This window comes from Rana temporaria, chromosome 1 (assembly GCF_905171775.1).
Source record: "Rana temporaria chromosome 1, aRanTem1.1, whole genome shotgun sequence".
In the NCBI taxonomy this organism is placed as follows: Eukaryota; Metazoa; Chordata; class Amphibia; order Anura; family Ranidae; genus Rana; species Rana temporaria.
In genome coordinates this window covers 371499327-371513338 of record NC_053489.1, presented here as the reverse complement: position 1 = coordinate 371513338, position 14012 = coordinate 371499327, and the positions used below count along the sequence as shown (strand labels likewise).

The window sequence follows — 14012 nt, the reverse complement described above, 5'->3', positions numbered from 1 at the left end:
AGTAATGATCCCTCTCCTTGATAGCACATACACAAGGATCCTTATGCAGGCTTTGCAGGATCAGGGAGGCCATGCAGCGTAGGTTTGCAGAGGCATTCGGGGCAGAGTCCTCTGGGTCACTGAGGACGACAGGATCCGCAGCCACCTCATCCCAGCCACGTAAAAGTCCACGTGTTCCTTGGGACTGTAAATGATCCCTTGAAGACTGCTGCTGTTGATGCTGTGTGCTAGGCTCCACCTCCATTATGCTGATACAATCATCCTCCTCCTCCTCCTCTTCCTGTGTTCCAGGTGGGCAAGCAGGAACAGTGTCTGGATAAAGGGGGCCTTGAGAGGTAAGGAAGTCCTCCTCTTCCTCCCTCTGTTCTGCCTCAAGGGCCCTGTCCATTATTCCACGTAGGCTGTGCTCCAACATGTGGATAAGCAGAACAGTCTCACTGATGCATGCACTGTCACTTCTCACCATCCTCGTGGCCTCCTCAAATGGTGACAGGACAGTGCATGCATCCCTGATCAAGGCCCACTGGCGTGGTGAAAAAACCCAAGCTCCGATGAGCCAGTTCTGCTGCCATATTGGCACAGGTACTCATTGATGGCCCTCTGCTGTGTGTGCAGCCGCTGCAGCATGGCCAACGTAGAGTTCCATCTGGTGGACATGTCACAGATTAGGCGGTTCTTGGGCAGGTTGTATTCCCTCTGGAGGTCTGTCAGTCGAGCAGTGGCATTATATGACCTCCGGAAATGCACATAGACTTTCCTGGCCTGCTTCAGGACATCCTGTAAGCCCGGGTACCTGCCCAAGAACCGCTGCACCACCAAATTGAGAACATGAGTAAAACAGGGCACATGGGTGAGTTTTCCCTGTCGCAGGGCAGAGAGGAAGTTGGTGCCATTATCCCTGACCACCATTCCAGGCTTCAGCTGGCGTGGCGTCAACCACCTCTGAGCCTGCCCCTGCAGAGCTGAAAGAACCTCTTCCCCAGTGTGGCTCATGTCTCCCAAGCACACCAGCTCTAGCACCGCATGGCATCTCTTGGCCTGCATTCCTGCGTAGCCCCTCGTACGCCTACGGAGCACGGCTGGTTCTGAGGAAACATTACCACAGGAAGAGGCCACAGAGGAAGAAGAAGAGGAGGGGGTGGAGGAGAGAGGTGTGTCACAAGCAGTAGTAGTGTTTTGGAGGCGTGGTGGCGGAACAACCTCCAAAACTACTGTACCTTGCCCTGCGTCCTTCCCAGCTGCCAGCAGAGTCACCCAATGGGCCGTAAAAGACAGGTAACGTCCCTGTCCATGCCTGCTGGACCATGAGTCAGCGGTAAGATACACCTTACCACTGACCGCCCTGTCCAGCGAGGCATGGACATTGCCTTCCACATGACGGTAGAGAGCCGGAATCGCCTTCCGTGAGAAAAAGTGGTGTTTGGGTACTTGCCACTGAGGTACTGCACATTCCACAAACTCACGGAAGGGGGCAGAATCTACCAACTGAAAAGGTAACAGTTGAAGTGCTAGCAATTTTGCTAAGCTAGCATTCAACCGCTGGGCATGAGGATGGCTGGGAGTGTATTTTTTTCGGCGCTGCAGCAGCTGGGGCAGGGAAATTTGTCTGGTACTATCAGTAGATTGCCCGCATGTACTACCACTACTAGGTTGTGACACACCTATTTCTACAACTTCAGTGCAGGCTTCAGAGAGGACTGGGAGTCTAGTGGGGTTGGAGGTCACAGAAGGGCAAGGGGAGGTATGCTTTGGTCTTTGGTGTGGGTCTTTCTGGTATGCTTGCCAACGAGGTGCATGGCAGCTCGACATATGTCTGGACAAGCATGTGGTGCCCAAGCGGGTGATGTTTTGGCCACGTGAGATACGCTTGAGACATATGTTGCAAACAGCAAAGGTACGATCTGATGGACATGTTTCAAACAAGGCCCACACCAAAGAACTTTTGCTGTACCGTTGAGACACAGCAGTGCCACGTAATGCCGTTGGTGTGCTGCCCTTAAGCTGACCCCTGGAGGGCATCCTGCCTCTTTGGAGATGTGCCTGTTCCTCGTCCTCCTCCTCCTCTCTCCTATCAGGCACCCAGGTAGAGTCAGTGACCTCATCATCCCCTCCCTCCTCATTGTAAGGGCTTACCTTGTGTGGAGTCCATTTTGCAGGTTTGTAAGCTCACCCTTGCAGGTACACACAGCCCAAGGTAATACAGGTAAGACACTACCTGGGCTGTGAGTCTGTCCTTGGGGGCTAGATAAAGATTAGCCCAGGATAGTATAGCCGTGGCCCAGGATTCCAGAGAGAGTCAGGTAAGTACTGACGGAAAGTTCAGGGTTTGCAGACAGGAACCAAAGACAAGTCCGGGGCACAAGCCGTGGGTCAAGGGATGGAGAAGACAGGGAAAGTCCAAAAGTACAAGCCGGGGTCAGAGGGCAGGAGACAGCAGCAATCCAGGGTACATAAGCCAAAGGGTCAGAAGCCGGGGTCAGTCTTGTAGATGAAGCCAATCACAGGAACACAGGAACCGTTGGCACAGACAGGACAAGCAGAGTACAATGAACTGACACCTGCCTCATAGTGAGGCAGGGCTTTATACCCTGGTTGATTAGGAAACCTGCCTCAGCTGGACCAGGATAAACAGGTGCAGATTGCAGGGAGATTCAAAGACAGGCAATCAGCACATAGTTCAGAACCAGGCTTTGATGGACAGCAAGCAGAATATGAACTTGAGAAGTGGCTCAGAGGCAAAGATCTGGAGCAGTGAAGGAGAAGTCCTGGGTTCAATCCCACCCAGAGCCACTTGGGGCGTGACCACGCCTCGCTGTCTGTTTGGCACGATAGCGATCGTGACACTCATCATCACTGTTGACAACCTGGCAGTATGCTCCAGCTGGGGGAACATCACTCCCAGATTGTTGTCCCTCTTGGCCACCCCCTCTCCCTGGGCTCACATCAATGCCTTCCTCTATCTGTGTTCCGTCATCGGACTCTTCCAAACGCTGCGCATCTTCATGCAGCATGTACTCAACACTGTGTTGGAACAGTTCTGGGGACTCCTCAGGAGGACACAGTGGGACTAGGGAAGGATTGTGTGATGCCATTGTGCACAGGGAAGAGTACGCCTTGGCAGCTGCTTTGCCAGACAAACTATGATCAGTCTGTGTGAGAGAGGATGAGGAGGATGAGGACGGCTTGGTCATCCACTCCACTAATTTCTCTGCATGTTGAGGCCGAAAAGAAGGACGAGCGGCCACGGCCACGTGCTGAAGAGGATGCACCACATCCACCACCAGCGTTACCTCTAGATGCAGAGCCTTGTTGCCCTCGTGACTCTCTGCCTCTCTTTGTCCTTCCAGCCATATTTATGCGTTCAGGTGCTATGTAACAAAACAGATGCAGTCACACCAACTGCGTTCAGGTGTTAGTAAACTGCACACACGCAGTAAGAGCGACTGCGTTCAGGTGCTATGTAACAAAATAGTCGCAGTCACACCGACTGCATTCAGGTGTTAGTAAACTGCACACAAGCAGTAAGAGCGACTGCGTTCAGGTGCTATATAACAAAATAGTCGCAGTCGCACCGACTGCGTTCAGGTGTTAGTAAACTGCACACAAGCAGTAAGAGCGACTGCGTTCAGGTGCTATGTAACAAAATAGTCGCAGTCACACCAACTGCATTCAGGTGTTAGTAAACTGCACACACGCAGTAAGAGCGACTGCGTTCAGGTGCTATGTAACAGCACACACGCAGTGACACCAACTGCGTTTAGTTGCTATTAAACAGCACACACGCAGTAAGAGCGACTGCGTTTCTGTGCAATTCAATTGCATTAACAGCGACTGGGTTTCTGTGCAAATAAATTGCACACGTGCAGTAACAGGTAATGCGTGTATGTGCAATTAACTAGCACACGTTGAATAACACGGAGTACTATGTTTAAGCTAATCCCTAATGCAGGCAATACAACACGTTAGAGCGCTGCATGAAGAACAATCTCCTGCCTGACAGATACTAATAGCAGATCTAGCTGAGCTATACAGTTTATGGGCCAGATTCACAAAGGTTAGCGGATCTTTAGATCCGTGTAACCTATGTGTTTTAAGATCCGCTCCCGCAAGTTTGTGAGGAAAGTGTCAAATTCACAACACACTTACCTCCAAACTTGCGGCGGCGGATCCTAACTCCCCCGGCGGAATTCAAATTCCGCGGCTGGGGGAGTGTACTATTTAAATACGCATGCGCCGATTTAAATACGCATGCGCCGTCCGGGGAATTTCCCGGCGTGCATTGCTCCCACTGACGTCAATAGGACGTCAGTGGTTGCGATGTGAGCGGGACTTGCGACGCACGTGTTCGTGAATCGGCGTACGCAAACGACGTAGGAAATTTCAAATTCGACGCGGGAACGACGGCCATACTTAACAATACTTACCCCTGCTTTTAGAAAGGGTAAGTATACGACGGGTACCGCGCTACGGAAACAACGTAAGAACACAGCGTCGGGTCCGCGTACGTTCGTGAATTTCGCGTATCTCGCTGATTTACATATTATTCAGTGTAAATCAGCGGGAACGCCCCCGGCGCCATTTTTAAATCCAAAAAAAGATCCGACAGTGTAACACAGTGTGACACTGTCGGATCTCGGCCCTATCTATGCGTAACTGGTTCTATGAATCAGGTGCATAGATAGGACCAGTAAAAATCAGAGATACGATGGTGTATCTGAGATACTCCATCGTATCTCTTCTGTGAATCTGGCCCTATAAATATATTGACAACTCCTAGGGATGTGAATATATTCTCTACAAACTGTAGATTTAACTATACTGACTAGCCTTCCTGCTCTATCTATCTATCTATCTATCTATCTATCTATCTATCTAGTAGAAAAGACACTGTGGGGGTAATCCACAAAAACCCGGCGCAACGTATTTTTTCCCATTTAAGTTACACCGCCGCAAAATCTCTACCTAAGTGCCCGATCCACAAAGCACTTACCTAGAAATTTTGAGCGGTGTAACTTTAATCCGTCCGGCGCAAGGCGTTCCTAATTTAATGGGGCGAGTCCCATTTAAATTAGGTGCGCTCCCGCGTCGGACGTACTGCGCATGCTCCCGACGTAAAAAAAAAATTACAGCGACGCGGGATAGATAGAAGGGTCTACTTTTACAAGGTGTAAACAGTTTAGGCCTTGTAAAAGCAGCCCTAATATTGCGACGGCAAACTAATACTTACGGAGAAAAAACGAAGCTTAAAAGCTTCGTGGATCTCCATAAGTGCTAATTTGCATACCCGAAGCGGCATTTCGACAAGAAATGCCCCCAGCGGCGGCTGCGGTACTGCATCCTAAGATCCGACAGTGTAAGTCCCTTACACATGTCGGATCTTCTGCCTATCTATGTGAAACTGATTCTGTGGATCAGTTCCATAGATAGAAACAGGGATACGACGGCGTATCAGTAGATACGCCGGCGTATCCCTTTTGTGGATTACCCCCTGTGTCTCTATCTATCTCTCTCTCTCTAACTGTCTGACTGACTTCTCTAACAAAAGCCGGAACACACTGCACGAGGCCGCCGTGCAGGCTGCCTTTTATAGTGTGGGGCGTGTACTAATCCCCCTGAGCCATAATTGGCCAAAGCCACCCTGGCTCTTCGTTTTTTGCGCGCTGTGATTGGCCAAGCATGCGGGACATACAGCATGCTTGGCCAATCATCAGCGCTCAACGCCGCAGTGAATTATGGGACGTTTTGCGTCACTCGAATTTGGCGCGAACGGCACGTTTTGTTCGAGTTTCGACGAACGATCGAACAACCGATATTCGAGTCGAACATACGTTCGTATCGAACGCGAAGCTCATCCCTAATCTCCTTTGAGAATCTGGGCCTTGGTGTTTACTGCACTTGTGCTGTATAGTTTGCACCTAAACTTACTTGGGGGCAGATCCACAAAAGAATTACGCCGGCGTATCTATTGAAACGCCGCGTAATTTTAAAGTTCCCGCTTCGTATCTTTGTTTTGTATCCACAAAACAAGATACGACTGCATCTGGGATCGATCCGACAGGCGTACGTCTTAGTACGCCGTCGGATCTTAGGTGCATTTTATCGGCGGCCGCTAGGTGGCGTTTCCGCCGAATTCCGCGTCGAGTATGCAAATTAGCTAGTTACGGCGATCCACGAACGTACGTCCGGCCGGCGCATTTTTTTACGTCGTTTGCGTTCGGCTTTTTCCGGCGTATAGTTACCCCTGCTATTATGAGGTGTACTCAATGTTAAGTATTCCCGCGTCGCCTTTTGAATTTTTTACGTCGTTTGCGTAAGTCGTTCGCGAATAGGGATTTGCGTAGAATGACGTCACCGTCTTAAACATTGGCTTGTTCCGGTTTAATTTCGAGCATGCGCGCGTTAAAAAAAACGTTGTTTACGTCGGGTCACGACGTATTTACATAAAACACGCCCCCATACCCTTACGCACCCTTACGCTGCCAAAGATACACTACGCCGCCATAACTTACGACACAAATTCTTTGAGGATTCCAAAAAAAAGTAAGTTACGGCGGCGTAGTGTATCTTAGATACGCTACGCCCGACGCAAATATGCGCCGATGTACGTGAATCTGCCCCTTGGTGTTTACTGCACTTGTGCTGTATAGTTTGCACTTAAACCTACTTGGAGTTTACTGCACTTGTGCTGTATAGTTTGCACTTAAACCTACTTAGTGTATACTGCAAGTGTGCTCTGTAGTTTGCACCTAAACCTACTTGGTGTATACTGCAAGTGTGCTTATTAGTTTGCACATAAAGCTACTTGGTGTGTACTGTACGTGTCCTCTGCAGTTTGCACCTAAAGCTACGAGGTGTGTGTACTGATTTTGTCCTCTTCAGGCCATTATAATGTCTGGAAGGACAACAAAGAGAGGCAGAGAGTCACGAGGGCAAGCAGGCTCTGCATCTAGAGGCAACAGTGCTGGTGGTGGACACGTGCATCCTTTTCAGCACGTGGCCGTTGCACACGCTCGTCCTTTTTTTTCGGGAGCTGGCCGGGTTGAGCCTCAACATGCAGACAAATTGGTAGAGTGGATGACCAAGCCATCCTCATCCTCGTCCTCATCCTCTCTCACCCAGGCTCAGGGTACTTTGTCTGGCAAATTAGCTGCCAAGGCGTCCTCTTCCCTCTGCTCAATGGCATCACTTACTCCTTCCCTAGTCCCACCATGTCCTCCTGAGGAGTCCCCCGAACTGTTTCAACACAGTTTTGGGTACATGCTGCATGAAGATGGGCAGCGTTTTGAAGGCTCCAATGATGGAACACAGATAGAGGAAGGCAGTAATGTGAGCCCAGAGAGAGGGGGTGCCCGAGAGGGACAGCAATCTGGCAGTCATGTTCCCCCAGCTGCAGCATACTGCCAGGTTTTCGACAGTGATGAGGAGGGAGGGGATGATGAGGTCACTGACTCTACGTGGGTGCCTGATAGGAGGGTGGAGGAGGAAGAGGAGGAAGAGGCACAGGCACATCTCCAAAGAGGCAGGATGCCCTCCAGGGGACAGCTTAAGGGCAGCACACCAACTGCATTACATCACAGAGCTACGCCTGTGCAGGGCGCTGCTGTGTCTCAACGTTACTGCAAAAGTTCTTTGGTGTGGGCCTTTTTTTGAGACATGTGCATCAGATCGCACCGTCGCTATTTGCAACATATGTCTCAAGCGTATCTCGCATGGCCAAAACATCACCCGCTTGGGCACCAAATGCTTGACCAGACATATGTCGACCTGCCATGCAGTTCGTTGGCAAGCATACCTGAAAGACCCACACCAAAGAACAAAGCGGACCTCCCTTTGCCCCTCATCAGCTGGGATCCTCAACCCCACTATACCCTCAGTCCTCTTTGAAGCCTGCACTGATATGACTGAAGGTGTAGAATTAGGTGCATCACAACCTAGTAGTACATGCGGGCAATCTACTATCGGTACACCGATGTCAGATTGTACCAGCCAAATTTCCCTGCCCCAGCTGCTGCAGCGTCGAATGAAGTACTCTCCCAGCCATCCACATGCCCAGTGGTTAAATGCTAGCTTAGCGAAATTGCTAGCACTTCAACTGCTGCCTTTTCAGTTGGTAGATTCTGCCCCCTTCCGTGAGTTTGTGGAATGTGCGGTACCTCAGTGGCAAGTTCCCAAACGCCACTTTTTCTCACGGAAGGCGATTCCGGCTCTCTACCGCCATGTGGAAGGCAATGTCCATGCCTCGCTGGACAGGGCGGTCAGTGGTAAGGTGCATATCACCGCTGACTCATGGTCCAGCAGGCATGGACAGGGACGATACCTCTCTTTCACGGCGCTTAGGGTGACTCTGCTGGCAGCTGGGAAGGACGCAGGGTAAGGTACAGTAGTGTTGGAGGTTGTTCCGCCACCACGCCTCCAAAACACTCCTACCGGTTGTGACACACCTCTCTCCTCCACCCCCTCCTCTTTTTCTTCCTCTGTGGCCTCTTCCTGTGCTGATGTGTCCTCGGAACCAGCCGTGCTCCGTAGGCATACGAGGGGCTACGCAGGAATGCAGGCAAAGAGAAGCCATGCGGTGCTAGAGCTGGTGTGCTTGGGAGACAGGAGCCACTCTTGGGCAGAGGTTCTGTCAGCTCTGCAGGGGCAGGCTCCGAGGTGGTTGACGCCACGCCAGCTTAAGTTAAGCCAGGAATGGTGGTTAGCGACAATGGCACCTACCTCCTCTTTGCCCTGCGACAGGGACAACTGACCCATGTGCCCTGTTTTACTCATGTTCTGAATTTGGTGGTGCAGCGGTTCTTGGGCAGGTACCCGGGCTTACAGGATGTCCTGAAGCAGGCCAGGAAAGTCTGTGTGCATTTCCGAAGGTAATATAATGCCACTGCTCGGCTGACAGACCTCCAAAGGGAATACAACCTGCCCAAGAACCGCCTAATCTGTGACATGCCCACCAGATGGAACACTACATTGGCCATGCTGCAGCGGCTGCACACGCAGCAGAGGGCCATCAATGAGTACCTGTGCCAATATGGCAGCAGAACTGGGTCAGGGGAGCTTGTTTTTTTTCCCACGCCAGTGGGCCTTGATCATGGATGCATGCATTGTCCTGTCACCATTTGAGGAGGCCACAAGGATGGTGAGCAGTGACAGTGCATGCATCAGTGAGACTGTACCTCTTATTCACATGTTGGAGCACATGCTACGTGGAATAATGGACAGGGCCCTTGAGGCAGAACAGAGGGAGGAAGAGGAGGACTTCCTTACCTCTCAACGCCCCCTTTATCCAGACAGTGGTCCTGCTTGCCCGCCTAGCACACAGGAAGGGAACGACGAGGAGGAGGAGAAGGATTGTATCATCAGCATGGAGGTGGAGCCTATCACTCAGCAGCAGCAGTCTTCAAGGGATCATTTACATTTCCAAGGAACCCATGGACTTTTACGTGGCTGGTATGAGGTGGCTGCGGATCCTGTCGTCCTCAGTGACCCAGAGGACTGTGCCCCGAATGCCTCAGCAAACCTACGCTGCATGGCCTCCCTGATCCTGCAAAGCCTGCGTAAGGATCCTCATATTCGTGGTATCAAGGAGAGGGATCATTACTGGCTGTCAACTCTCCTTGATCCACATTACAAGAGTAAGGTTGCAGAGCTTATCTTGCCGTCGCAGAGGGAGCAGAAGATGAAACATCTTCGGGAGGCCTTGCAGAAAGGTCTGTGCAACGCGTTCCCAGAACCGGGGGATTACCAAATCCTGGTCCTGGACAATGTGTTGCTGAGGCTTCGGTGAGTCAAAGAAGGAGTGGTGGAGAAGGTGGCCGTCTGACCGATGCGTTTAGACAATTTTTTAGTCCGCAGCCCCAAGGTATGACCGGTTCCAGCAACCATCGCCAGCGTCTGTTTTACATGGTGCGGGAGTACCTAGGGGCAAGATCAGACTTGGACACCTTCCCCACCGAAAATCCTCTGGCTTACTGGGTCTTGAGGATGGATCACTGGCCAGAGCTTGCACAGTACGCAATTGAGCTACTTTCTTGTCCTGCATCCAGCGTTCTTTCAGAACGTACATTCAGTGCTGCTGGAGGCTTTGTGACCGATCACAGGGTACGCCTCTCCACTGACTCCGTCAATCGACTGACCTTCATAAAAATGAATCAGGCTTGGATCAACACCAGCTACCAAGCACCTGATGCTGATGTAACTGAATAATTTTTTGGAAATGTCAGATCCCTTGGAGACTGCCTATGCTGATGCTGGGTGACTGTCCTGTTATGCTGCTGACTGAATATCCTTTTCCTCCTCAATGATCTTGCTGATAGCTAGTAAGAACATTGTTGGTTCTGGGCACCGCCACCAGTGCCTAAGGCCCAATTTTTCTGCCCCTGTTTAACAGGGGCGTATATTAACAATTTTGGATGCAATACTTTGCATGTGGCTCTTTGCTGCACTCCAATTACATTATCTGTGAGGGGTTGCAGTGTTGTGGCACCGCCACCAGTGCCTAAGGCCCAGTTTTTCTGCCCCTGTTTAACAGGGGCGTATAATACAATTTTTTGATGCAATTCTTTGCATGTGGCTCTTTTCTTGCGCTCCAATTACAGTATCTGTGAGGCCCCGTACAGACGACCAAACATGTCTGCTGAAACTGGTCTGCGGGCCAGTTTCAGCAGACATGTTCGGTCGTGTGTAGGCCCGAGCGTGCAGGATTCCAGCAAACATTTGCCCGCCGGGCCTTTTCCCAGCGGACAAATATTCCTGGACTTGTTTTAAAACAGTCCGCTGGAATCCTGCCCGCTCGGACATGTTCGGTCGTCTGTACAGACCTACCGTACATGTCCGAGCGCCCGCCATCCCTCGCATGCGTCGAATGACTTTGACGCATGCGTGGAAGCATTAAACTGGCAGGCCCGCCCACGTCGCTGCGTCATCGACGCGGCGACACCGCGGACACGCCCCGCGTATTGTTTACGTGCGGCTTTCTGTATGATGGTTAGTACAGCCATCGTACAGAAAGCCCCGGGCAGACATGTACGGTGAAAACGGTCCGACGGACCGGTTTCATCGTACATGTTTTCTGGTGTGTACACGGCCTGAGGGGTTGCAGTCTTGTGCCTAAGGCCCAATTTTTAACAGGGGCATGTAATAAAAAAATTTGATGCAATACTTTGCATGAGGCGCTTTGCTGCGCTCCAATTACAGTATCTGTGAGGGGTTGCAGTGTTTTTTGCAACGCCACCAGTGCCTAAGGCCCAATTTTTCTGCCCCTGTTCAACAGGGGCGTGTAATTACAATTCTTGATCTAATATTTCACAGCAGGGCGTTCCAGCGCCCACCAAGACTAACTGTGAGGGCTTACAGTGTTGTGGCAACACCTAGGTCCCAAATTTCTGAAGAGTATATACGGCAGGCCCCTACTTTCAAACATCCAAATTACAAACGACTCCTAATTGCAAACGGAAGGAGCCAACAGGAAGTGAGAGGAAATCTACCCCTAGGAAGGGAAATTCTCTTCTGTAAGAGGTGTCTCCTGTCCACTGATGCTTTATCACAATCCTCGTTTCACAAAAAAAAAAAATCATTTATCATTGGGACAGAAAGTGAGGTGCAATCTTCTGAACAGATACACACAGACAGCAAAACCAATGTTACAGGGGTGATATGATAACCCATCTCTATGTTTTCAGAAAAGCTTAAAAAAAGATTTTATGGTTGAAGCTACACTTTAAAGAAGTACCAGTTAAAAATTACAAATAGATTCTACTTAACAATAAACCTACAGTCCCTGTCTTGTTTGCCCTGCCTGTATACTTCTGTTCAAAGTATATAGGGCCAATGAGGCTTTTTAATGACCTGGGGGGAGGCGGGCGGGGAAACCCATGCTATTTTTCTCAGTGATTTTCATCCATATTGCAGGGACCAAACATTACATTAAAGCCGCAAGCAGTCTTAAATTACTTTTTTATTATAGTAATCTTATTTTGTGCAGGGACAGTTCTAAACATGTGCCACTACTATAGACACCCAGCAGGTACGATATTTAAAGGAATTTTTTATCACTTTAAGCATCATTAAAATCGCTGCTCCACAAAAAATTTCAGTTTTTAAAACTTTTTTTTGCCATTGATACATGTTCCCTGGGGCAAGACCCGGGTCCCCAAACCCATTTTCCGACAATAACTTGTATATTGGGCTTTAAAATGAGCACTTTTGAATTTGAACATTCGAGTCCCATAGACGTCAATGGGGTTCGTTACGTTCGCACGAACGTTAGGTCCGTTCGAAGGTTCTGGTGCGAACTGAACACGGGGGTGATCGGCTCATCCCTATTTACAACCAAACCCTGAAACGGTTGGTGACCATATTCCTGAGGAGCCCAGTCATGTGCCTGGAGTTACAGAGACTGATTTGTCTGTGGGACACCCACTGACATCTTCAGAACCTTTGACCGACTCTATTCCTCCCGGTGCTGTGCCACTTCGTAAGTCTACCCGTCAAAGACGTCAAACGCCTCGTTGGCAAAGCGCTGAAATTTTACGGGACACATTGGAAATCAGGACACAGAGACAAAGGGCTCATAAAGTGCTGCGGGAATCACAGAACTGAGTTGCAGATACTACTTGCTGAACTGATTTTGCTTGCCTCGTTATGTTATGTGTTCAACATTTTGTTCTCTTGTTATGTTTTTTTTGGGGAAAGAAAGGAGGTGTGATGTTTGTGATAGATCACTGTAACCCTTGCCCCCTTTTCTCCTGATGCATGATGGGGGGGGGGGAGGAGCTGTACCAGGAAGTCGGGACGGTGTGTGTGTGTGGGGAACTGGAAGCAGACACACGAGGCTGGAGAGGGATTACATCTGTTAAGAACAGAAGCTGTTTGGATCAAGACTCCTCCATGTAAGAATGCCATAATGTTTCTGAGTAATAAACCTTGCTCTGGTTAAGAAGTATATCGGCCTGTGTGTGTAACTTGTTGAGCAGATACTGGCAGCATTGCCAGCAACACTGGAGAGACACAGAGCGGCAAGGGGACATAACATGCAGTATACACCAAGTAGGTTTAGGTGCAAACTAATAGGCACACTTGCAGTATACACCAATTGATCTAACTAAACTATACCGTGTATAAATTTATGTACAACACCTGGGATGTATATATATATCCTCTACACACTGTAAATTTAACTGACTAGCCTGCCTGCTCTATCTAGCTAGAAAAAAAACAATCTATCTCTCTCTCTCTGACTGATCTGTAACCAGCGCCGGAACACACTACACGAGGCCGCCCTGCAGACGGCCTTTTATAGTGTGGGGCGTGTACTAAAGCCCTGCGCCATAATTGGCCAAAGCCACCCTGGCTTTGACCAATTACGGCTCTCTGTACTGACGGCGCTGTGATTGACCAAGCATGCGGGTCATAGAGCATGCTTGGCCAATCATAAGCAAGCAATGCCGTAGTGAATTATGGGCCGTGGCGCGTCACTCGAATTTGGCACGAACGACCCGTTTTGTTGTATTTCGACGAACGATCAAACATACGATGTTCGAGTCGAACATACGTTCGAGTCGAACACGAAGCTCATTCCTAGCCAGTACACACCAAGTAGCTTTAGGTGCAAACTACAGAGCACACAGGCAGTACACACCAAGTAGCTTTAGGTGCAAACTACAGAGTAGGAATGAGCTTGGTGTTCGACTCGAACGTATGTTCGACCCGAACATTGTCTGTTCGTACGTTAGACGAATTTCGAACAAAACGGGTCTTTCACGCCAAATTCGAGTGACGCGCAATGGCCCATAATTCACTGCGGCATTGCGCGCTGATGATTGGTCAAGCATGCACCATGACCCTGCATGCTTGGCTAATCACAGCACGCAAAAAACGAAGAACCATAATTGGCCAAAGCCAGGGTGGCTTTGGCCAATTATGGCTCAGGGGGTTTAGTACACGCCCCACACTATATAAGGCCGCCTGCAAGGCGGCCACGTGTAGTGTGAGTTCCGGCTTTGTTAAAGAGAAGTCAG

The 14012-nt window shown here is 49.9% G+C and overlaps 1 protein-coding gene across 1 annotated transcript in view; it reads left to right on the top strand.

Moving 5' to 3' along the window:
• The window catches only part of LOC120928557, a gene marked incomplete at its 3' end in the record, with an annotated part of 97431 nt that overhangs the window by 19654 nt on the left and 63765 nt on the right, over window positions 1-14012 (top strand). The gene's annotated exons all lie outside the window — the stretch shown is intronic.